Genomic DNA, 26,094 nt, shown 5'->3' on the forward strand with positions numbered 1-26,094 from the left:
TAAAAAAATGACACTTAAGTGTCCTTTTCTGGTACCAAACTAGTGTTAAAAGACTTGTTACCTTGATTGAACCTCATAATATAACACTCCCTGTTAGAATGCTTATCCAAGGCACATTTTTTATCTTTCACCTCCACTGTATGTTCAAGTATCCATCAACTTCTTTGAGCGTGCAATGCTTTATAGCATTTTGAGGTAGTAGGTGTCTCTTTTGTCAGTAGAACAATCATGATCTGTATCCTATTACAATTAACTAATCTATGTTAAGGCGAGAAATTCTTTGCACATATTTTACTCAATTCGTGCATCACTCACTTACCTCATAAAAGGGATACCTCATCTCCTCAAGGATAACTTGTGGACATACTAGAACTCCTCTTCATCAACGAGCCAAAAGATTTTTGTTTAGTTGTCCTCTATGGTGTGTAGATAAACCAATTAGTTTGATCAAGGTAGGCATACCTAGCACAAGAAGATTTAGAAATTTTCTCATGTAAGGAAACCGAGTCTTTCTAAGTGTTTTTCATACAATGCATAACATCATGAGCTTCTGCTCCAGAGGCACCTCATATCTAGCTAGGGGCAGGGGACCACTGGCCCCCCCACTGGGCCGGCAATCCCCTGCCCCCAATCGTACCTAGCTAGGTATGCGACGCCTCCCTCACAAAAGCTCATGATGTTGAGGTAAGTCACAATGTGGAAAATATTGTGAGAATTTGTCCAAAGATTCGTGGTAAGCATTATAAGTTTTGGTTCTTTTTGCTATTTTGCTACTGGCCTATCCACTTATTAAGTGGAATCTCGGCTGATTCCGTGCCCTGACCCGACCCCCTTTCCCTCCATAAGGTGATGCTGGTGCCGTGCACATCCGTCGACGACAGCTACTGGCCTCAGGAGGACATGCCGGTGCAGAGAGCATACATTGCCCAGTGTTGCTGGCGTCAGGGTTTACCCATCGCCCAGTGTTGCTTGCCTTAGGTCTCATGCCAGGACGTCACACCAGAGAGAGAGAGAGAGCCTATCCGACATCCACACACACTCTTCCCTTGTGCAACCTTCTGCACGGACTGCGCACACATTTGCTTCCGACTTGAACTCGTTCTGCTCTGCGATCCGAGAGGAGATGAACTCGCAACCGTCCTCTGCTCCCGCCGTCCCCTCTCACCAATCTCAATGACGACAACTAGTCACTATGGCCAGCACAGAGACCAAGCTCGGTCGGCTCCTGCTCCCGTGCACACTGATTCCCTTGCGCTCCTGAGACAGATAGAGATAGATAGAGAGAGAGAGAGAGAGAGAGAGAGATTATCCCTGCGTTGGCTCTGCAATTCGAGACACGCAGATGTCATGGCTCAACTACGTTGCGTCCACCCCTGGCTTCACTCTACGACGCAGACAAAACTCTCCGCCTCAACAAAAGAAAATATCCCAGCTCGCTCTCTCTCAATACGTACTGACACGCGCCCCCCTCCCTCCCTCCCTCTCTCTCTCTCTCTCTCTGTGTGCACCTCCACGTCACTGCAATTTGATTTTGCTTCGCTTTTTGAAGGGTATCTCCATGAGATACCCTCTAATTTGTCCTGCCTACAAAATTGAGGCAACATACTTTGCTTTGTTCCCATTAATTAGTGGCTTAAAAGTTTTCGTGGCTTCCATCTATGTTTGTTACTAAGGATCTTAGTGCACAAACCCACTAGTTTACATTAATTTAAATGCAACAAATGCGTTCTTGAATAAAATCGACAGTATGTGTAGAAACGTAAAGTTGGTAAAGAACTTGTGGCCTTTGAATAGTCTTGATAGCGAATAGATCAACATAAACAAAAGAATAGCTTCTACTCATATATATGTTCTAGGATTTCCATATAGTCTTAACGCCTTCTTATTTGTTTATTTGTTTAGGCCTTATCATGCATGTCTACTTGTTAGCATTGTCGTGGATTCCAAGCAAAGATATTATTCTCGGTGTCAAAGATAACCTCAGTTGAATGCAAGCTAACAGCACCAATGACCATGGATGCGAAGGTGCTGCTCTCTTCACTCTTCTGTAGGAATGGCCAACACATGCGTCGAACATTGTTGTCGTCAATAAAGATGAGTTGGGTGGCTTCAGGTGAAAGCCGGAGGACGTTGCCGTTGCTAAAAAGGAAGCCAATGGAAGGGAGACCAACAACATTGGGGTAGTCCCAACAAGTATCAAGGCCATCGGGGCCGGGAACACCAGGCTCACCAAGGATATCAATAACAGCATTGATCCATGCAGCACGAAAGGGAGCGTAAGCATCAGTGGTGATGATGGAGACAATGTCCCCTACATCCACAATGACACCACCAGTTTGATCATCTGAGTCGATGTCAAATACATCTGCAGGGACGCCCACCCTTTGGTCACCAATCACAAAGTCCACCAGCTCAACGTAAAAGTACACGCTAAACCCTTCATCTTGCAGAAGTGGCGTACTGGGATAATCAGATGCTGCAAAGAAAAGAGAAATGATGCTTACATATACAATATCTCAACTCATGTATAAATAATGTAATATTATGCTCAAGAGCAACGTCGTGTACCTCATGCATATTTAAGTGTTAGCAACACAGGCACGTGCACGTGCACATGTACGAGTGCACGCTCGTGCACATGTGTGTGCATGTAGGCACGTGTGCACGCACACACACACAATCATGTGTGTGTAAGTGTTAGCACGCAAGCACATGCACGAGTACGAGTGCACGCTCGTGCACATGTGTGTGTGTGTACATAGGCATCCACGGGCACGCGTGCACGCGTATGCACATACACACACACACACGATTTGCCGATGCCCCCATCAATCGGGTGATCCCTTGCCCCCAACCACACCTAACTAGATAGAGATTGCTTCCCTAGTAAAAGCTCATGATGTTAAGATAAGTCACAAACTAGGAGCTTATCCTAGAATACATCTATACTTCCTGTCTATGGGTGGCATGACAATTCTAGTGCTATAGGAAAACTACCTAAACAAGAAATTTCTTTTTTAAACAATACAATGATATTAGTTGCATCTATTTGGGGGAAGCTTTTGAATATTTAGAGCCTCGTCGCCTTGGGACAACTATAGAGTTTTCCAGCTCTATTTGTCGATTAAGGAAACCGATGGCTATGGAGATAAATGCTTGATTTGATTGAGCGATGAGACAAACCTTGAGCAGTTTCTTGCTATTCGAGAGGGCCCCAAAAGTCAATTGTGCAAGGGACTAGTTCCGACTTGGTTTTGAGGGAAACCTACAAGGCTCTGCCCGTTTTGAGGCTCTTAGCTACCACGATTAGATTGGTAGAGAGAAAAGAACCAATGACTGGTGATCGGGCGGTAGACTAGACATCAGGGCCACACGACCTGGTCCTTGCTCAGGCAATTGTGGCTCCCCATAGTTTTCAAGATTATGAGTTGGTGCTCGAGGGGGGCTGCATTCGTAGTGGTAGGTGCGGCTTGGGACAAGGGAGTGATAAACCCCACCTTGGATTGGCAATCCTTTGCCTCCAACCACACCTAGGTATGTGGTCCCTCCCTCTTACTTTCAACGTCATGAGCTACCATAAAGGAGAGGACACAAATCTGCTATGTGTGGTTGGGGCTAGGGAGTGATGATCCCAACCTTGGACTGGCATTCCATTGCCTCCGACCGCACCGCACCCAGCTAACATGGTCCCTCCCTCTCTACTCCTTGGGAGAGACCACCTATCTACTAAGTTGCATGCCCCACTCAGGGAGTCCAATCCTCCTAGAATGTGACAAAAGCTTTTTAAATGGTGGAAGAAAAAAGAATAGTGGACACGAATACTCACGCGGAAGTGCTCCGTCACCAAACATGAGCCAACCGGAGTTTGGGTCGGAGAAGATGGGAGCGAAGCAGAAAGCAAAGGCGGGGCTGACCCCGTTGAGCGCCAAGAACTGCTCGCCCATGGAAAGAGCACGGCCGAATCCCATGCCCAGCACGCCGGACACCACCGTCTGGACGCCGTAAGTGTTCTTGGTCCCGCAGCCGAACCCCATGCCAGGCACACTGACAGTCACTCCGTCCGATCCAGCACCGGCATCCCAGAAGTTAAACTGATCCTTGGCTATATAGCCGAAGGTGGAAGTGCCGTCGGCGTAGCCGGTCTGATAGTCGCAGAGGCTATCGTCGGCCCCGCGGCCGATGGTTTCGATGGCCTGCACGGAGTTGCAGTAGGAGTCTTGGTTGTTGGTCATAACGAAGCCTGGGGACTGTTTGGGGTCGAAGATGGGGAAACTCTGAGCATAGCATTGATCACAGGGCTGGCATTGCACCCAAGCGAGATCGCTGCCGGTGTCTATTGACATCAGAACCGGCTGTGACGCTGAGCCAATGCTGAGCTCGACGTAATACTCTGACACCTGGCCGCCGGAGAAGAAGCCGTGTTGACTTCTCCCCAGGGTATGGAGTCCAGGCGGCCACCGGTCGACGTGGCATTAGCAACCACACTGTCATTGCTGTGCAGAGATGCGCGGCGTGCCCGGACGGCAGCGTCATACATCCGGCGGCGTGCCTCCCTTGCCTCACCGATTCGCTTCATTCGGAGCCGTGATGCGCAGTCATCATCGCAACCGGCCGGGCGGAGAGGAGAGTGTGCATCGAAAATATGGCTCACTCCCAATCTGACTGGTCGTTTGTTTACTGCTTGCAATGAGGTAGCTGGTGCACCACTAGTAAATATTGCAAGTGCTAGTAACGAGCATGAAAGCATGAAAGCGTGCTGAAACCCCATTGCTCTTAATCAAATTTGCTATGATCACGAATTGCCGATTTATACAGAATTCCCGGGAGCATATGTATGGAATGTACTGCACGATTCTTTCTGCCGCCCGTTTTGCAGCATAGATTTCGACAATAAACTGCCCTAAAGCCCCTCGATTTTGTAAACAACAAATTGTCTAAACAACAAAAGCCGTTCTGATATATGCAGAGGCTGTCGTCGGCCCCGCCGCCGATATTGGTTTCGATGTCCTGCACGGAGTTGCAGTAGGAGTCTTGGTCGTTGGTCATAACGAAGCCCGGGGACTGTTTAGGGTCGAAGATGGGGAAACTCTGAGCATAGCATTGCTCACAGGGCTGGCATTGCACCCAAGCGAGATCGCTGCCGGTGTCTATTGACATCAGAACCGGCTGTGACGCTGAGCCAATGCTGAGCTCGACGTAATACTCTGACACCTGGCCGCCGGAAAAGAAGCCGGTGTTGACGTCTCCCCAGGGGATGGAGTCCAGGCGGCCACCGGTCGACGTGGCATTAGCAACCACACTCTCATTGCTATGCAGAGATGTCCGGCCGGAAGCTGCATATGCCCGGATGGTAGCTTCATACATCCGGCGGCGTGCCTCCCTTGCCTCACCAATTCGCTTCATTCGCAGCCGTGATGCGCAGTCATCATCGCAACCGGCCGGGCGGAGAGGCGAGTGTGCATCGAAAATATGACTCACTCCCAGTCTGACCGGTCGTTTCTTTACTGCGTGCACTGAGGTAGATGGTGCAAGTGCTAGTAACGAGCATGAAAGCAACGCCAGCAGAAGAGCGTGCTGGCAAAAGAGAAGCCTCATTGCTTTTGAAATTTGCTATGATCACGAATTGTCGATTTATATGCTGGGCCGGGCGCATATGTATGGTGCAAGTGCTAGTAACGAGCATGAAAGCAACGCCAGCAGAAGAGCGTGCTGGCAGAAGAGAAGCCTCATTGCTTTTGAAATTTGCTATGATCACGAATTGTCGATTTATATGCTGGGCCGGGCGCATATGTATGGAATGTACTGCATGATTCTTTGTGCCGCCCGTTTTGCAGCATAGATTTCAACAATGAACTGCCCTAAAGTCCCTAGATTTTGTAAACAACAGTGACAACGCACCGCGTCACTATTTGGTACCAGATCATCATCTATAGTTCTAACCAGGCGTCCATTCAAAATCGTTGAAAATGAACCACTTAGGACATACTAGCTCTTTGCCCCATATTCCTCCCGTCCCAACCTTGCCACTCAATTCTCTCTTTCCCTTACAAAAGGAGGAGGAGGACTATGTATTAGAACTCGCACACCAAACTTCAGAACATTTCACGAGAACTACTCCCATGACCACTCTAGAAGTAGGAGCATGGATTCTAACTCACACATCAAACTTAAGAACATTCCAAGAGAACTCCCGTAAAAACTCGAGCAACCATGTGGATCAGCTGCTACTATGGCGAAGCCGTGCTTTTAAAAAAATGGTTTGGCTCCTCACACAAAGCAGGATGCAACCTCCCCCCTCATCGTTCGTTTCTCGAGCAACCATGTGGAGCTAATACTACGGCGAAGCCATGCTTACAAAAATAAGGTTTGTCTCCTCACACAAAGCTGGATGCACCCTCCCCCCTCGACGTCGTTCGTTTCCCGTTGCAGCTCTCAACAACCATCACTGTCCACCACTGCTTCTACCACCTGCCATTGTGGTTGCTGCCCATGCGCATGAACCTGACGCCTTTAGCTTTGGTTTCTTTCCACAAGGGATATATCGCATTTATTAGTTGATTTTTCCATTTTCATGCAGTTGATAACCCCTACTTCGGACTACACTCGGGAGAATCGAAATTGAGGGTTTGATCGCACATGATGCTAATATCTTTTGATACACACCCCTTGAGAGTGAATTAGGGGTACTCCCAATTCCTCCCATTTCATTTTTTACTCCTAGTTCACCTCAATCATCTAATGGGGCATATCACTGATGATCTATGATGCCCAAATTCAACGATAGATCCCTTCCTTAAACATTTTGTGTCAAATAGTAATGTGATATCAAGACCATGAGAGCTATTGACTCATTGTAGTCCTCACACTTTCATTATGACAACTTCATAGCGACTATTCAAGAGGAATTGCACATGAAGCTAGGTGTAGTTGAAGCTATGTGTGGTTGCGACAATGGACTGCCCATTCCCTTGCCCCCAACTAAACCTAGCTACGTATGTGGTCCTTCTTAAGCAATATTTAACTCATAATGTTGAAACCCTCAAAATAAATAATAGCAAAAGAGCCCGTTCCCCATACGAGGAAGTGTGAAAACCTTTTCTGGTTCCACACCCCCATGAACCCATTGTATATTTTTGAGGTGATCTCTAGTTTTGGACCTTGTTAGAGTTTTCACCTCAACAAGAGTTTTAGTCTGCAAAAAAGACTCTTGATATTGTTATAGTTTGGAGTTCTCACAAAGACAACTAGAAAAGTACACCGCATTGCTTTCAAGAAGTTTGTGGTGCATCCGAGAAGGCATAATACTTTCAAACATAGGAATATGTTGAATGAGCAAGCTTGAGAGCAATGTAAGTTTTTTTTGTTTGCATTTGACAAAAACCAGACCCTTAGTAAGGTATGTACACGGGAGTGGCAATGGGCATGAATCACTTCGCATTATGTATATTGTGGCATGCACTCCGAGGTTCGTTTAGCTGTTTAGTCCACACCCAACAGTTTAGGATTCCATAATATTTTATTTTGTCATCTTCTTACTTTGACTTTGTATCAGATCCATCACATTGTAACTTTCTTGTCTCATCTCTCATAGGTCACTTTGGCCTTTCGAAGACATTAATATAACATTTCATTTCATTTCTCTCTTTAATTTTTTTTCTTTAATTTTAATTTCCTAAGCATACATTAATTCTCTCTCTCTCTCTCTCTCTCTCTCTCTCTCTCTCTCTCTCTTTGATTACCTACACATACACACACACACATTTCTCTCTCTCTCTCTCTCTCTTTCCTACACACACACACACACACACATTTCTCTCTCTCTCTCTCTCTCTCTCTCTCTCTCTCTCTCTCTCTTTCCTACACACACACACACACACCTCTCTCTCTCTCTCTTTCCTACACACACACACAACGCTCTCTCTCTCTCTCTCTCTCTCTCTCTCTCTCTCTCTCTCTCTCTCTATTTCCTACACACACACACATACACACACCTCTCTCTCTCTCTCTCTCTCTCTCTCTCTCTCTCTTTCCTCTACACACACACACACACACCGCTCTCTCTCTCTCTCTCTCTCTCTCTCTCTCTCTCTCTCTCTCTCTCTCCCTCCTTCCTACACACACACACACCGTCTCTCTCTCTCTCTCTCTCTCTCTCTCTCTCTCTCTCTCTCTCTCTCTCTCTCTCTCTCTCTCTCTCTCTCTTTCCTACACACACACACACACACACGATGTAGAGGTAGAGAGAGAGAGAGAGAGAGAGAGAGAGAGAGAGAGAGGGGTTGGGGAGGGTGGAGATGGACATAATATCTGCGTAGCAGGTTTCGGCCAAGACCCGAGCAGGCAAAAATGGCCCCTGCACGCGAGTTTCGCTTTTTTTCCTCAATTTTTTTTGCGTCGCTATACGTGTCGATATACGCGTGGCAAATAAAAGCCTTTCCACGCGTATATCGATGCACACTGCGACGTGTATAGCGACGCCCGCTAATGTCATCGATATACGCGTGGAAAAGCATGGCCGTCGATATATACGCGTCGATATCTTCATTTAGTGTTGTAGTGATATAAATACAATGACGCAATGAGACAATTGTTCAAATAGGAGAATCCTACAAGAACTTGAAGGTGCTTGTAGCTTTGGAATGTTCAAAGGCTAGCAGCAACAGAAAGCGTTCTTCTTCTATTCAACTTGAGTGATGGAAGAGGCAAGTGCATAACTCTGAATTTACAAAACGGAGCAAAATTGTTCAAATACAATATTTATGGCTTTAAGAGATCTCTCTCTCATCCTCGCATAGCTCAACATAACTTCCTATATCTATATAGAGCTCTCCGTTTAAACAGATGTCCTCTGTTTCATTTTGTAGATCCTCTGCATGCACCCCATAGAGAGTAGCAGCTTGATGTTCATCTGGCACCACCTCCACGGCTTTTGACTGAGCATCTTCTCCGATCTCCTCCAATGATGCCGCTGTGATTGGCACATGGTAGCCTTCATACGTCCGTGCACACGAGGGGCTACCTCTATGACGTACCACCAGTTTGATGCAGACTTTGTAGGATGAAATATCACATGCCAGAGCCACATAACTTACATGAGAGCTTCCAAGCACATAAATTCTAAAATGGGATGTTAACTATTTACATACTTACTTGTTCACAATGCTCGGGTAGTACGAAAGTGTCTCTTAGGTCAGTCCATTTCTTAGTTGAATCCACCTCAAGAAAACCAGACTCTCCTCTACGCACAGTAGCGTTGCGACCCACCATGATTATCTTAAACCATTGCACGTCGAACAAGTTGACAAAAAATCCTCTATAATCGATCCTCAAAATCTCTTGTAGCGTGCCAAAGTAAGTGAGTTTCGCCACCACAGGATCAGCATCAGAGGACCGTCGTCGACTAAATTGTTCAAATTTTGCCATGATTCCACAATCTTGAGTAAGAAGCTTTTTGTCGATCCGTTCCACCCTAAAAATGTTGACCTTTACACCATGCTGCTGTGTATGACTTATACTACAACCAACGAAGATTATGAGTGGCCGTTCAAACATCTATAAAGTTACTAGTCGTACATTGCAAACTTACGTTGGTCGCGCAACCCCAAGAGTACTCCCACTCTTCCTCAGTCACTTCTTCACCGCAGTATTGTGCGCTTTTCAATGGGTTGTGCAACCATCTTAAGCTCATGAATGTTGGTAGGCTCTCCAGACCCGTCGTATAGTGCATCGGTGGTCGTCTTCCCCGTCTCCACTCGATTCGTGCCCTTTGTCGCTCTTGCTTTGCATCCTCATATTGTGAAATCCACTTCTGCATAACTGGATTGTGAAGCATGCAAAATCGGTTGATTTTAGCCTCTAGATCTTCCGTCATCTTCTTCTCAACACCGAGACTGCACATTACAATCCCAAATATGCGCTCATCATCTATGGTTCGCCATAGCATGTCCCGGGCTTTATCAAATCCGTCTAGCCACTCTCCAATGTACACTAGGGACTCTGATACTAGCCAACCTTCTGCCATGCTACCCTCCGGACGTGCCTTCTGACGCACATATCCCTTGAGCGTTTTCATGAAACGTTTTAAAAAGAACATCCATCTGGAATGTACTGTGCCAGCTATTTCCACCTCATCAACTATGTGAACAAGAAGATGCACCTGAATGGTTACCATGGTAGTAGGAAAATGTTTCTGAAATATGCACACAACCTCCGCAACGTTTAGTTTGGCGAATGGTATGGAGTCTACGTTGATCTCCTTTTGTGAGATCCATTGCACCAACTTCGCAAGTTTGTAGATTGTGTTACGGATGTCAAGAGAAAAACATCCCTCAATGGCAACCGGTAAAATAAACTGCAAAACACGTGCAGCAATGATATTAAAGTCCACACACGAATTTGTTACACAATTCCCACTATGATATACTCCACTATGAACATACTTGACACATTTTATGCCAGTCATGTGACTTCAAACCGGTAAGCTTTCCTTCTTTAGTAAAACACGTTCGGAGCGAGTGCATTACGCCATTGGGGGTCCGCAAAGATCGAATGGTCTCTTTTAATTTATGTTCTTGGGCTCCTGTGAAAATCCATGGTGCTTTAGGGAGTTTTATCGATCCATCGGACGCTGTTTGCGGCCAATATTGTTCCATATGATCCACATTTCTAAGGTCAACTCTGGCTCCCAAAGTATCTTTCTTGCCGGTCAGATGGTCCCATAGTAGATTACCCACATTCTTGAATATGTGCATTGGATCGAGCAAGTGATTGATCATGAGTCGGGGCCAATATGGTAACTCGTACCATAGAGATAGTCTCTTCATCCCTGGGGGCAATCCGTCATCACACATCTCCTTCTGCTCTAACCATGCTTGTGCAGACATCCTCGGTGGCTCTCTTCCCAAAAATCCGTCACGTAAGACATGATTCTCTGGAAGATACGCTTGATGACCTTCGTAGATTTGCTTCTTCAATGAGGGCGCCCTACGTGCATTCAGTCTAGGTCCACATGTGACACATGCTCTATATCCACTTGTTTGAAGCGCTACATGTATACACATGATAATAGATCAGCTTGAGAAAAACCAAGATTTACACTGTTTGAGTGAGGAGTGTAAATAGATCACCTGAGCATTCTTTTAGTCCGGGATAGTCATGCATGGTCCACATTAGAATGCCTCTGATCAAATCATTCCGTCGACCTGTGTGTCGGCTCATATCCACCACTTCTATGTCAATCCACAATTGTTGTATCTCTTCCAATAGTGGATGAAGATACACATCCATATTCTTCACTTTATATCGGCCCGGCACAATCAAGCTTAGCCATAGGTGCCCCTTCTTCGTAGTCAACCACGGGGGAATGTTGTAGTTGACGATGACAACGGGCCATACACTGTAAGATGTTGATCTTTGACCAAATGGATTTACGCCATCCATAGCTAGGCCTAAGCGCAAATTTCGAGCTTCCCTGACAAAATCCGACCATGTTCCATCTATATGTTTCCAGGCTACATAATCTGCAGGAATCCGTAGCACACCATCCGAATATTTATTCTCCTCATGCCATGATGCTAGGGCGGCCATGGACTTACATTCGAAGAAATTATTGATGCGAGGAAGCAGAGGAAAATGTCGCAAAACCTTTTGCGGAATTTTTGTTTTGTGAAGATCTACTCGATATCTTTCGGAATCACATTTCGGACACTTCTTCATGTCTATGTATTCCCCTCTGAAAAGAATGCAGTCATTAGGACAAGCGTGGATCGAATTGTAATAAGTTTTGCAAAATCTTTCTTGCTTCCTCTCGGGAATCTGGCATCACATTATCAACTGGTAGTATGTGCTCTTTGAGAAATCTACACAACATAAAAATACGGTACAATTGTGTAGAAATCTATCAGATCAATATACATTTACAGTTTTATTAAAGTAAACTAATTGTAATAGATCACCTGAAAAGCACTGTGATGCTAGTGTCACTCCATCCAAACTTTGTCTGCATGTTGAGAAGAAGCAGGAGCGCTTTCAATCTAGACACAGGTGCTCCATTATACAATGGCGTATCGGCTTCACTTTTCATATCATCATAGATAAGCCTTTCTGAATCCATGATCGTCTCGATCATTTTATCAATCTCGGGCTCAAACATTGCCTCGTTGGGAATGTGGTCTGCATGATCATCCCCCGAGCTGTTAGAGGCTACATCTTGTGGCCTCACATATGATGCTTGACCAAAGTGCCTGCGAACACGTCTATTGGGTTGCAAGATTGCTGCCTGTTGGCCAGCGTCAGAGTCCGACGAGTTATAATTGGCAACAACTCGATCTATAATAGATGGATCGAACTCGCCAAATTCGTGAACGTGCTGCAAAGAAATGCGTCTTGTCCGTCGCACAGCATGCTTGCAATGATTACAAGGACTTTAGATCCTCGTTGAGAGATAGGTGTTTCGGTTGGACGGCCCCACATCCTCATCACTACTCATAATGAGGGTAAAAATCTTATAACTTAGACAACAAATTTAATCTTCTATTGGCATTCTTCGTCTTATCTCTCTCTCTCTCTCTCTCTCTCTCTCTCTCTCTCTCTCTCTCTCTCTCTCTCTCTCTCTCTTTGTTCACACTGTAAACTACCTCACATTCTCTAGTCATGTCCAATCCCCGCACACCTCGGTCTAGAGGTGCACGGAGATCAGAACCACCGGGTTATAATCTCGTCTTTATTGGTCAATGCCTATATTTGTGGGTACAAGAAATCTACACACCCACGTGTACATGATACTGCATGTAGTGGACAAAACCCCTTTGCCTCTTCTCTAGCTGTAGCATTTCACAGCATCTTAATATCTTTTCACAGTAGATCTTTGTTTGTAGCATGCAGGTACGCCATTCTTGCAATGTAGCTGATGTCTGCTCAAGGCACTTAATTCTTACTCTAGATTTGACGGGATGTGGTGTGTGTGTGTGTGTGTGACCCTTGGAATCGTCATCTTGCATCACTAATTTTTGTGTAGGCTCAATTTTCTCTTCCATTAGCTGATCATGATGGCTTATTGTATGGTAGCAGCAGTCGAACATGCAGGTGAAATTGTTGGTCCGCATGGACTGTCGAGGCTGTGAGCGCAGGAAATTTTCTCGCCATTTTTGACAAGCGTCGGCGGCTCTCTGAGTTGCGCCTACACGAAAATCTAAATTTAACCTTATCTTAAACGATAAAAATAATAAAATGGTATAACCTTTCTATCACCCAAGTGTGGTAGATTGGTTATGCCAATTCCCTCTTCCATAACAGGTAAATAACATAAATAAACCCAAATCTAATCTAATATAACGTAAATCTAAATCTAACATAAATAAACGTAAATTAATAAATGTAAATCTAATCTAATATAACGTAAATCTAAATTTAACGTAAATAAACCTAAATCTAATTAAAAGTAAACCTAAATCTAATCTAATTTAACCTAATAAACCTAAATCTAATTTAACATAAATCTACATCTAACCTAATCTTTAACGTCTTTTGGGATAGTTTCCCATGACGTTAAAACTCTCTTCTTCTTGTGTGTGTGTGTGTGTGTGCCAATAAAAAGAGAAGAATGGTATAACCTTTCTATCACCCAAGTGTGGTAGATTGATTATGCCATTTTCCTCTTGAATAACAGGTTTTGAGTTCAACGCCTCGTCGGCTAGATCTTTAGGTCTCTTTAATTAGTTTCCTACGACGTTAGATTAAACTCTCTTCTTCTAGGGGGGGTGTGTGTGTGGGTGTGCATGCACGCCAATAAAAGAAGGAGAAAAATGGTATAGCTTTTCTATCACCGAAGTGTGATAGATTGGTTATGCCATTTCCCTCATGCATAACAGGTCTTGAGTTCAACTCCTGTCGACTAGATCTTTAAGGTCTCTTGGGATAGTTTCCTACGATGTTAAGACTCTCTTCTTCTTCTCTCTCTCTCTCTCTCTCTCTCTCTCTCTCTCTCTCTCTCTCTCTCTCTTTTCCTCTCTCAATGTGTGTGTGCGTTTTTGGTTTATGCATGCTCTCTCTCTCTCTCTCTTTTCCTCTCTCAATGTGTGTGTGCATTCTTTGTTTATGATGTGTGTGTGCGTTTTTTGTTTATGCTTGTGCTCTCTCTCTCTCTCTCTCTCTCTCTCTCTCTCTCTCAAAAACACAATGTGTGTGTGTGTGAGAGAGAGAGAGAGAGGGAGAGAGAAAGAGGGGAAGGGAACATGAGAGTCAAGAGAGGGAAGGAGCATACTTGGCTCTCCTTCCTCTCCTCGTGTGTGTGTGTATATATGTGTGTGTGTGTGTGTGTGTAAGGAGAAGAAAGAGAGAGAGAGAGGAAGAGCGCGTGTTACCTTGCTTGCTTGAGCGCGCGTCGAAACCTCAGATCTGAGATTTGAGTTTTTGAACGCTCTCGATTATGTCTTTTATCCCTGGCGGCATCGCTATAGACGTCGCTATACTTATAACATAACGACGCTTATAGCGACGTCATGGTTTTTCATGTTTGAGCGTCGCACTACAAACGTCGCTACTATTAAGTACCTCTTGTAGTGTTTCTCGTTTTGCTTGTTTGAATTCAAAAGCTATCATTGATTTCTTTGTTAATCCTAGAGGTTTGACTCCTAAACTCCATTCTCTTCCTAATGTATAAGCTTAGACTCTATATTCAAAGGCTTATTCCAAGTTATTCATTGTAGCATAGCATGTCAGGAGTTAAGGATAGCTTATGGTCATTCCAAAAAGACAAAAACAATTAGTTTTCACCACTATATGGAAGTCTATATCACATACCCCTAGTCACACTTCAATGCTCTAACCACTGCTTAGAATTATTCCTTTACTTGTGGAGTATGCACCTACGATTTCAAAAAATGATACATAAATCAGAATCTTTTGAAGATGCTGCGAAGGTAAAGACGAACGACCAGCGAGTAGAGGCAAGGAGGGGAGCCAGCCTGGGTGGCCTCAAGCTCAGCGACGAATCAGCAACACAGAGGGGGGGGGGGGGGGGGGGGGGAGAGGGCTGCAACAAACAAGATACGAAGCCGAATGTTGAGGCGAAGACAAAGCATTGAGCAGAGGTGGCTGCATTTGTTTTTTAGTTTGCTGAATCGACTGCAATCGCAGCTCGACATGGTGCATGTGGTTAGGCTTGAGGATTTGAAATGCTGCTCGCTGAGGGGCCTGAGTTCAATTCCCCTCCAATCCTTTTATAAGATAAGGCCTTGATAAGGGGGATAATCTCATCAATAGAAAATTAGAACCGTAACTTCAAGTCTCACCTCATATTTTATATACTTCATTATCTTGCACTATTGTTTGTCCAGTTTCTATAGGACTTGTATGCACTCTCACATTCATAGGTTAGGAAATATCATTATAAGGTGAACTAAAATAGAGTCATGTATTGTCTTTTCTCTAATGTATATACCTTCCTTAAAGTTGGCGCTGACAACACCCAAACTGTTTCTTTAACTTCCTCAAAGCTCTTTAATGTACTTCTTCCCATGGAAACTTATAGTTTGCCTCAACATCTAATAAATAGGGTTTGCTACATGCTCATAACGTGGAATTCAAATAAGGTATAGAACACATCCACCTACAATTCTTTGAACCTTAGAAATGTGTGCATGTCTATTTTGTCTTTTGCATTGCATTCAGTGTAGCAAAGAAACTAGTGTTGGAACTAGGTTTGCTGAGAAATGCACATAGCTTGGAGAAAATGAAGGAAGCTCAAGGCGCATAATTGAGAGTGTATTACTTAGTGTGCAATGAAAAGATAGATAGCCCTAGAGTGATGGGCGTATATACAATGCACGGGGGGAAAAACCTCCTAAAGAGGGAAAATTTTTTCCGGCGGTCCTAGTGTGTTCACACACATCACTACCACATGTATATGGTAACAAATCCCCCATGAAGTGATGCGGTGAACACGAGGTGGCACATGAGTAAAGGGAAGTGCCATGCCTACAAAGGGGAGCAAGCCCAAAGCTTTGCACAAAGCTTCTCGCTTCTCACGAGACAATGCCTTTGTGAAAAGATCCGCAAGGTTGTCCTGTGTTGGCACATAAGCCAAGCTAATCTCTCATGCTGAGAGCCTCTCCCTGACATTGTGGTAATGCACCTCAATGTGCTTTGTGCGAGCATGAAAAAATGGGTTCCTTGCAATTGGGAATGCGCTCTGGCTGTCAGTATAGATAGTGCTGGCAGTGTCGTGTCCAACACCCAAATCAGCCATAAGGCGTTTGAGCCATACACACTCAACCGTAGCTGTGAAGACTACCCTGTACTCAGCCTCACAACTAGAAGTGGCCACAGTAGGTTGATTCTTGATCAACCATGATATACATGAACTACCAAGCATGAGACAAAAACCACTAGTGGACACTCTCGTGTCAAAACAACCAGCCCAATCTGAGTTCGAAAAAGCATGTAAATCTGGCGGCAATGATCCGCCCTTGGGATAAAACAAGCCAAGATGTAAAGTGCCACTAAGGTAATGGAAAATCATCTTGACAGCCTGCCAATGCTTAGACCCTGGGCTATGCATAAATCTGCTGACCTGTGAGACTGCAAACTGAATATCGAGCCTCGTGTACATACATAAATGAGGCAGCCAGCAATTTGGTAAAGAGTGACCTCAACAGGATCACCAGCATCATGTAGAATCAACTTCAAACCTGTTTCCATGGGAGTGGCAATAGGTTTGCAATCCTCAAGTCCAAACTTACATAGCAATGTCTGTATGTAACTTTTCTGACAGAATGCAATACCACCATCACACTGCTTAAACTATATACCCAAGTAATGATGCAACAGCCCCAAATCTTTCATCTTGAAAGTAGCATTCAAATCAGCCTTAAATTCAGCAATATGTCTCTCATTTGGTCTAGTGATAAGCAAATCATTGACATAAAGAACCATGATGAGAAGTACATCACCCTCACGTTTTACATACAATGTGCTTTCTGCTAGACTGTTACGAAAGCCTTGTTTGACCCGCGAGTATCAGCTTTCTCATACCTAGCACGAGGAGATTGCTTCAACCCATTTAAATTATACTTACATCTGCACACTGTCCTCTTGTCCTTTCTTGACAAAACCGCGAGGCTGCGTTACATAAACTTCTTCAAATATGTCACCATTCAAGAGAGCAGTAACAATGTCTAATTGATGTACATCCCAACCAAAATGAGCTGCCAGTGCACATAGAAAACGCACAGTAGTCATACGACAAGTGGGAGAGAAAGTCTCTTCATAATCTATGCCTTTTTGTTGTGCATAACCCTTTGCCACAAGTCGAGCCTTATGGCGATCGATCTCACCATCCGGTTTGCGTTTCACTTTAGGCAAAATTTGGATTGTGACTTGCATAAAGACCAACCAAAATATCCCAAGCTTGTTTTGCAAATTTTGCTGAACAAATGTGAGGAACAATTGTGTGCTTCAAAGACAATGCAATCAATGCATGAGCCTGTGCATCCTTTACATCCCAACAAGATTGTTCTGCCATATGCAAAACAACTCTAATAGCAGCAATCCTTGCAGTAAGACCTGCAACATTGCCTGCATCCTCAGAACCAGGACATACATCAATGCCCTGCACAATATTTCAGATGCCCTTTGACATAAGAACATGTTGCATCATGTGAGCCCACATAGGGTAATTGTCCCCATCCAATCTGTCCTCAGTAGCAAACATCTTGAACACATCTATGTTGTTGCAGCCATGGTAAATGCTGCACCCGATGTGAAAACTACCCAAAAAGAGAAGAAACAAAGAGGGAACAACACGTGCTATATAGCACAGACCGTAGAAGACTATAACGCACCTCTTATGCAAAAAATCGGCACTGACAATACAAAATGACGAAATAGCCTATGCAGTACTACTTGTAGTGGAAATGGAGGCTGAAATGAGCCCGAATAAAAAATCTGAGCAAACTTAGCCCAAACTTTTTGTCGACCTGCGAACGCTTGCCAAAGCTCACAGAAATCGTAGAAAGTGAGCAAGGCGTGTACTGGAGCTGTTGGTGACTGAGCCCGGGAGGACACAATCTGCTCTGATACCAATTGTTGGAATTAGGGTTGCAGAGAAACGCACACTGCTTGGAGAAGACAAAGGAAGCTCAAGCCACACAACTGAGAGTGTATTACTTAGTGTGCAATGGAAAAATAGATAGCCCTAGAGTGATGTATACAATGCACGGGGGAAAAAACCTCCTAAAGAGGGAAAAAATTCCCCGACGGTCCTAGTGTGTTCACACCCCGGGGCGGTCACTTATCAAAAGCTTCTTATATCATGTGTGATCAAGAGGTTATTAATAATACCTCAATATACATACTATATTTACACTACATGCCTATTTAAAAAACCCCCACCCCCCTCTATATGTATACATTTTGATCTTTTAATAATCCTCTTCAGTTAACTCATGTGATAGCATACACATTCTAAAAAGTGACCGCTCCGGGGTTCACACACATCACTGCCACATGTATATGATAACAACAAGGCTTTTTATCATGAGGACCACACATTTGACTCCAAGTACAAGCTGCTTTTTCGTTGAAAAGGTAAGGTTAACTTTCTCAAGCCTAAATAACATCCTCTCACCACTTGCTGTACGGTTTACTACAAGCTTATGACACCTCATCAAATCCAAATTTTCCTCAAGGCGCCCACTAGGAATTATGTAAGATATCACGTGTGAACAAAATAATGGATGTATAATTAGGTACATTTACAAAAAAATGTACATACATAAACGTCTTTTTAATTGAGAAAGTGAAATTTTTTATATATAAGGGCTAGTTGTGTTTTACAAAAAATGCATACACAAGAGGTACATATAATACTTGAAAATATACAAGTAAGGGATTATTTAAATACCTCTTGTTCACGAGTGCTATATGCAATTTCTACAAAGTGGACTCCCTGGGAAATTTTCATCTTTGTCTTTTTCTTTGCTTCCTTTGATAAATAGATCGTTGTAAAATGAGAGGGTTATCCCAATCATCATATGTATACTAAATCAGTTGTACCTTGAGGTAAGTGTTGGAAGATTCCAACTATAGCAACATCGAGGGATTCCATTAATGTGATCACAAACACGTTGTCGTGCTGTGGCACGTATATAGTGGGAACGGGCATTAAACGATTTATCTTGTGACTTTTTGACGCATAAGTATACTTCATATAATACTCATATGCATAAATAAAAGCTTTCTACCATACCTTAGTATTTACCTTTGAAGTAATATAAATGTACATTACTATTAGAAAGTACTGCAAGAGAAGTATCAATGATTGTGCCTCTTTTTTCTGGGGGAAAAACATTTGTATATTTCTTATAATATCTCATCTATACCCTACCATATATAAATTATTTTCTTATTTTCACATTTATTTAATAATATAACCCTTCAATAATGCATTCCTTCTTGGATACATACAAGAGTGAAGGGCCTACTAGAAGACTTTATGAAAAGGAAGATCCAAAGCTTCTTGGACCATCCCAATTTGGAAATCCCTACCTAAGGGCGTGGAGAAAATTCCAAAACCAAGTCAAGCTCTTTTAGTAGGCCAATTTGGCTTTTTGAAGCATGTCAATCCGAGTTACAGGTCAAAAGTTATAGGGAAAACAGTAAAAAATCATCTCACAACTACACTGCAAGAAGAGATGGTAAATAAGTGAATCAAGTGAAAAGAGGTAATCTTGGTCTTTTTCCATAAAATAAGATATTTGGAGGATAAAATACATAAGCATGTGAATGTAACACTTCAAAGATTCCTTGAAGGACAAGACACACAAGTTGAGACCCCCTCTGGAGCCACACAGAAGATGCATAGGTGGGGCCCACTGAGGAATCCCAATCCTCGAGCGAGTACTTCCGAGCGAACAAGAAACCGAGCGAGCATAAGCAATGTAAAATATTAGATCAAGATCTCAATAGTTACTCTATAGAGTATAGTGTAGCAAAGTAACCATGTTGCATCTCAAATAGTTTGAGCCATACTCTTCCTTTAATGTGTTCACACACATTACAATAGTCTCAAACAAAAGAGCCATATTCTTCCTTTAATGTGTTCACACACACATTGATACAAGTCTTTTCCTTGCTTCCGAACCATCTTCTTGAGCATATTCCAAAACTCTATTTGTGCAAACTTATTCTCCATGGTGAATTCACATGTTGCAATTGTCATAATTTCGGGCACAAATAAACCAAGAGATAGTAACTCAAATGCCACATGTCCGTCATAATGCATAGGTAGCTCTTGAACTTGAAAGATATCCTTTGCTTGCTTAAGTGCCATGTGACGTAGGCTGCTTTGTGAAGGCATTGCATGCAGTATACCAACTACTTTGGAGGGACCATGGGCTATTACTACCGTGTCCTTCATTCCAATGCCTTTAGAGAGAGAGAGAGAGAGAGAGAGAGAGAGAGAGAGAGAGAGAGAGAGAGAGAGAGAATGAGGTTCGTCTTCCACAGTTGCGAGATCACAACAGAGGAATCTTTTCTAAAAAACCAACCTTTTTGGTCGTGCATCAAAAATGACTTTGATGCACTGATGCCCTTGTTCAGCATTCCCTACCTCCACCTTCTTCTAGAATTCCACAAAAGTGGGCATGACTCCGCCACTGGCAGCGAGCTCTGCATGGAAGGGGTGTGCATGCTCTCAACCAATCTAGCAAATTACGCTATCTCTCGCTCCTCTCAGACTCAGTTCCACCTATATAAGTCACTCACAGTGCTCGAAAAAAACCTAGGTTTAGTGTAACCCCACCTACAAATTTTGAGATTTACCTCTAAATTTTATAGTTGGTGAGAAACCTCCAAAATTTGAAAAAAATTAGTATAAATTGGTATAAAAACCTTCAAATTTAGTCAATTTACCTCAGTTGTTTCTAACATGTAGGTTTGACAAGTTTTTGGAAAAAAAGTTTTTTTCGAGCACTGGTCACTCACTCTTAGCGACCGAGTTTAGTGAATTTTGAGTGTCGTGTCTTGTTCACTTGCAAGGCTTCTCTCTATCATGCACTTAGAGTCTCAAAAGCAAGTCGGACTCTCTCTCTCTCTCTCTCTCTCTCTCTCTCTCTCTCTCTCTCTCTCTCTCTTGGAAAAGACTTTAGAAAGACATTTCCAAAACATCAGATACAAGCCCGTTCAAAAGACTCAAAATTCACTCAATGTCTATCCAACTGTTGGCTTCAACCACAGTGGAAATGCTCGTAGCATGCGTCTTCTAAGAGCTCTATGATAGAAGTCAAAATTCATGAGCCTTCTTCCTCTACTGGCTTATGCATTAATTAGACACCTGTCTATTTCCTAACAGTACGAACATTGGTACGCTGATTCTGGTTCTGCATATGCTCCTTGCATCTAAACCTCTGTGGTGTCTCTCGAAATCTTATCGTTGTACGGGATCTCACATAGACAACGTGAGTGAATGACACATGAAACACAGTACTTTATTTTGGCGTAAAGCTTGGGAAGTGTGTACCCATCATAAAGGCAAGCATCTTGCATATCTCGCACAACAGCTTGTTCAACAATATTTCTTACAAGAAACCACTTGACAACCTTGTCCTTGGGCACACATAGCCCACCATTGGAGCATCTGATGGGGTTGGTGTGTCCTCTTCCATGCTTGTTACATCCACCATTACGACGCTTACCGTCATGACTGCTTATGCTGCAACTACTTTTGCTTCCTCTTCGTCGTGGCCATCTCTCTCTCTCTCTCTCTCTCTCTCTCTCTCTCTCTCTCTCTCTCTCTCTCTCTCTCTCTCTCTCTCTCTCTCTCATAAAGGGAAAGTAGGCTACATTCAATCGTCGCTAGGCTTACTATCTCTAAATTGTTCCCATGAGGTCACTTGATACACCTTTACTACAGACTGTCTCTTGACCTGGAGATGCCCCCATTAGCGCTTTGCAATACTATTTTAGCTTTTATGACAGAAACAGCCTTGAGTATAGAGACAGTCACAGTGTTGATATTGATGGTGCTTCTCATGTTCATCGCTATGTCCCTGGCAATGTCGCACAGGCATCAGCGGGGGAGGGGGAGCTGCAGTATGAGCCTCTATATATTCGTAAGATGCCCTTTTCTCCATCAATGTAAAAAACTGAGAATTCTACTGTAGCCATATTGAGGAGGCGGATTTTCTGGCGTAGCAAGATCCCTTTGGAAGGGGACATCTCTGCAAATCCTTATACAAAAATCCTTTACAACTAAATTGAGAAGCAAAAGAAGCATTGTCATCCGCCTACACGTTAATAGAAGGGAAGATCTGACCATCAGCCTCTTTGATCTTCTTCTCCGCAATCTTAGAGAAGAAATTGGCTTTAATGACTAGAGGAGTGGGGGGAGCATTGCCTTTACCTAGCACCTTGAAGTACCCGAACGGTGTGACATCCAGCAAGGGCCCCTTTCGTTCCGGAGCAGATTTCGCAGAGTCGGGCAGAAGCAAGAAGAGATGATCCACATTCACAATGGGACAGTGGAACTTGTTCATTATGTTGTGGAAGTAGCGCATACCTACCTTCCCAAAGTACCTAGGGTGATATTTGTCGAACAGAATGCGATGGTGGTGCATACCTCCTGCATTACCACGACCTCCGGGATGCTTTTTGTGTTTGCCAATTCTTCCATGGCCTTCACTGATGTGACCTCTCTTCTTCCTGTTCTTCTTCACCCTGGTCGTCATGGCGGACTTCCTACTCTCGAACCGCCACTTGGCTGAGTTCGTTGCTGCTGTCGTGGGGCAAATGTTAAGTATCCGAGCGCTTGCTCCGTGTAGATTCAGGAGACCGACACAGCCGGTCAGGCACCTTTTGGGGTGGGCGAGCACCTCAGATAGCATTAAATGCAGGGGCAAGAAGCATCTCTCAAGTGCGTGCGTGGGGGCGTAGTGGTAAAGGCTCAGGTAGCCATCGCTCAGGTGACCGTTTTGAGACGTGTCAACTCCGCGTTGACCTCTGTTTTAGTCAACCGGTTTTTGCCCATTCAGTTTGACTGGCAACTTGACTGGCAACCGGCTGAGGTTTGCTTGCCACGATGGCAAGCACCCCGAGATATAACCACCACCCTGTTGTGGGCCAATGTACTGAGGACGAGCCTATTGAGCACCTGGATATTGCGTCTGAGGTAGTTGGGTGGCATGATATTGAGACTGAGCATGCTTGAAGTACCCGAACGGTGTGACATCCAGCACCTTGAAGTACCCGAACGGTGTGACATCCAGCAAGGGCCCCTTTCGTTTCGGAGCAGATTTCGCAGAGTCGGACAGAAGCGAGAAGAGATGATCCACATTCACAATGGGACAGTGGAACTTGTTCATTGTGTTGTGGAAGTAGCGCATACCTACCTTCCCAAAGTACCTAGGGTGATATTTGTGGAACAGAATGCAATGGTGGTGCATACCTCCTGCATTACCACGACCTCCGGGATGCTTTTTGTGTTTGCCAATTCTTCCATGGCCTTCACTAATGTGACCTCTCTTCTTCCTGTTCTTCTTCAACCTGGTCGTCATGGCGGACTTCCTACTCTCGAACCACCACTTGGCTGAGTTCGTTGCTGCTGTCGTTGGACAAATGCTAAGTATCCGGGTGCTTGCTCCCGTGTAGATTCAAGTGACCGACACAGCCGTGTAGATTCAGGTGACCGACACAGCCGGTCAGACACCTTTTAGGGTGGGCGAGCACCTCAGATAGCATTAAATGCAGGGGCAAGCAGCATCTCTCAAGTGCGTGCGTGGGGGTGTAGTGGTAAAGGCTCAGGCAGCCATCGCTCAGGTGACCGTTTTGAGACGTGTCAACTCCGCGTTGACCTCTGTTTTAGTCAACCGGTTTTTGCCCACTCAGTTTGACTGGCAACTTGACTGGCAACCGGCTGGGGGTTGCTTGCCACGATGGCAAGCACCCCGAGATATAACCACCGCCCTGTTGTGGGCCAATGTACTGAGGACGAGCGTGTTGAGCACCTAGATATTGCGGGCGGTTGTGGGCCAATGTACTGAGGACGAGCCTGTTGAGCACCTGGATATTGCGTCTGAGGTAGCTGGGTGGCATGATATTGAGACTGAGCATGCTGGCCAGCACTCGGATACTATGAACGAACACCTGAAAATTGTGGTTGCAATAGCGGGACCCCAAGATAATGTGGTTGTGCTTGCTCGGGAAGTGTAAATCGTGGCTGTCCCTGCTGCGCGACTGAATAAGCATATAGTATGGGGCACTCTGCATGGGATTGATTCCTCCATAGATGACGAGTGAGTATTGACCAAGTTGCTCTCCAACAGAGCATCTCTCTCTCTCTCTCTCTCTCTCTCTCTCTCTCTCTCTCTCTCTCTCTCTCTCTCTCTCTCTCTCTCTCTCTCTCTCTCTCTCTCTCTCTCTCTCTCTCAAAACTCAACTCTTTCAAGGAGCGCGCGCCGGCGCGCGCTCTCTCTCTCTCAAAACTCAGCGCGCTCTCTCTCTGTCTCTCAAAACTCAACTCTTTCAAGGAGCGCGCGCCGGCGCGCGCTCCTTGAAAGAGTTGAGTTTTGAGAGAGAGAGAGAGAGAGAGAGAGAGAGAGAGAGAGAGAGAGAGAGAGAGAGAGAGAGAGAGAGAGAGAGAGAGAGAGAGAGAAAGAGAGAGAGGAGTGAGTAGTCAGCTTAATATCCAAAATGCCGGTTAAAAGCAAGGCGAAAAGGAGAAATTCTGCCTCAAAAATAGAGAAAAATAGTCTAAAAGACGGGTGAGCAGTCAACTTAATATCGTGCCATTTTAAAATAGTTGGTTAAAAGCCCAAAAAATAGTCGCGGTCATATTCTTGAGAATGTGCACACATACTCTTCGTTGCTATGTGGATGCAGCGAAACTTGCTTCCTTCTCCTTCCTTCAAGGTCGGGGGGGCTGAAGATCCTAGCCATCCAATTAGGGCGTCTGCAAATTGTGGAATCTAACCAACCGTTCGTCACAGATGTCTAACAAGTTAGCACGTGGAAAGCTCTTGCCATTCCACTAATCAGGTTAGTCCAGTTCAGCAGTGGGAATGCGCTCAACTGCCAACACATCAGCGCTCATAATCCCCTCAATTTACTCATTGTCACCCGTTCCAAGGGATTGTCTCCTCCAATCATTGCCCATTACGCTTGCCAGTCATTGCATGACTGATCTGCAATTCAAGAGCACTCAGGGACTACAGAATCGGACAGATGGTGCACAATCAAGACTCAGTGGGTTCTTGAGGAAAATTTGCGCCAGATGCCAGGGCTGTACACTGCTGAATAATCAACCCAGTACGTTAGTTTGGCCTCCCTTCCCCCGATGCTTGAAGGCCGGGAATGGTCGCCTACAGACCGTTCCCAATGTAATCAGGGTTCCCGGCCTCTGTCGGTCACCCATGATTAACAGGAATGGTCAGTAGGAGACCATTCCCTACACCTTCTTCAACCCGTCGACAGTGAGAAGATGGGCGCAATAGCCTACCTTTTGTGGTTCTATTTCAGGCTCTTTACCTTCCAAAGGCCCATTTTTGTCTAAATGCTCCCTTTTTCATCTAAATGCTTATGCTAGCTTATATATGTTCTTTTAAAATAATTCAGAAAACGAACCAAAGAGGACATGCCCCCACCTTCTCTAGCTCACACCATACCTCGCAAGCACTAGCATCAATTGAGTGAGCAGGACTGCCATAACTATGGTTGGACCGTGTAGCTATAACTTTTACATGTTGTATCTTACAATCTTTTTAGTAGAATTTTTTCATCTCCCTCATAGATGTAATCTCACTCTTGTTGTCCTCTGTATGTAAAATCAACCTTGCCTTCTCCAACATTGCATCAATGTGTTCTCAGGTTCCATCAATGGAGAAGCTATTACCCAATAGATCAGTCACTCATCCAATGACATTTGCTGGCTAGAGACCTGCCCTGCACTTTGGCCTCACCTACACTCTCACTTTGCTCACTCTATCATGGCATCAATATCTCGACCTTCATAGTTGGCCAATTTTGCTACTTCACATTGTGCAGAGTCTTTGAGAGGTCTCAACGTCTCCAAAAATATCCGGTAAGGTTAACTTGGAACACGTT

General features: G+C 44.4%; 3 pseudogenes; all 3 read right to left on the bottom strand.

The window, feature by feature from the left end:
* Window positions 1-1,817: 1,817 nt before the first annotated feature.
* Window positions 1,818-6,865, bottom strand: LOC147434787 (aspartic proteinase nepenthesin-2-like; annotated as a pseudogene).
* A 15,002-nt stretch (window positions 6,866-21,867) lies between these two features.
* Window positions 21,868-22,724, bottom strand: LOC147434788 (large ribosomal subunit protein uL15x-like; annotated as a pseudogene).
* A 411-nt stretch (window positions 22,725-23,135) lies between these two features.
* Window positions 23,136-23,549, bottom strand: LOC147434789 (large ribosomal subunit protein uL15x pseudogene; annotated as a pseudogene).
* Between the last annotated feature and the right edge of the window lie 2,545 nt (window positions 23,550-26,094).

Source organism: Adiantum capillus-veneris, chromosome 19 (genome assembly GCF_014529385.1).
Source record: "Adiantum capillus-veneris isolate H3 chromosome 19, ASM1452938v2, whole genome shotgun sequence".
Lineage (NCBI taxonomy): Eukaryota > Viridiplantae > Streptophyta > Polypodiopsida > Polypodiales > Pteridaceae > Adiantum > Adiantum capillus-veneris.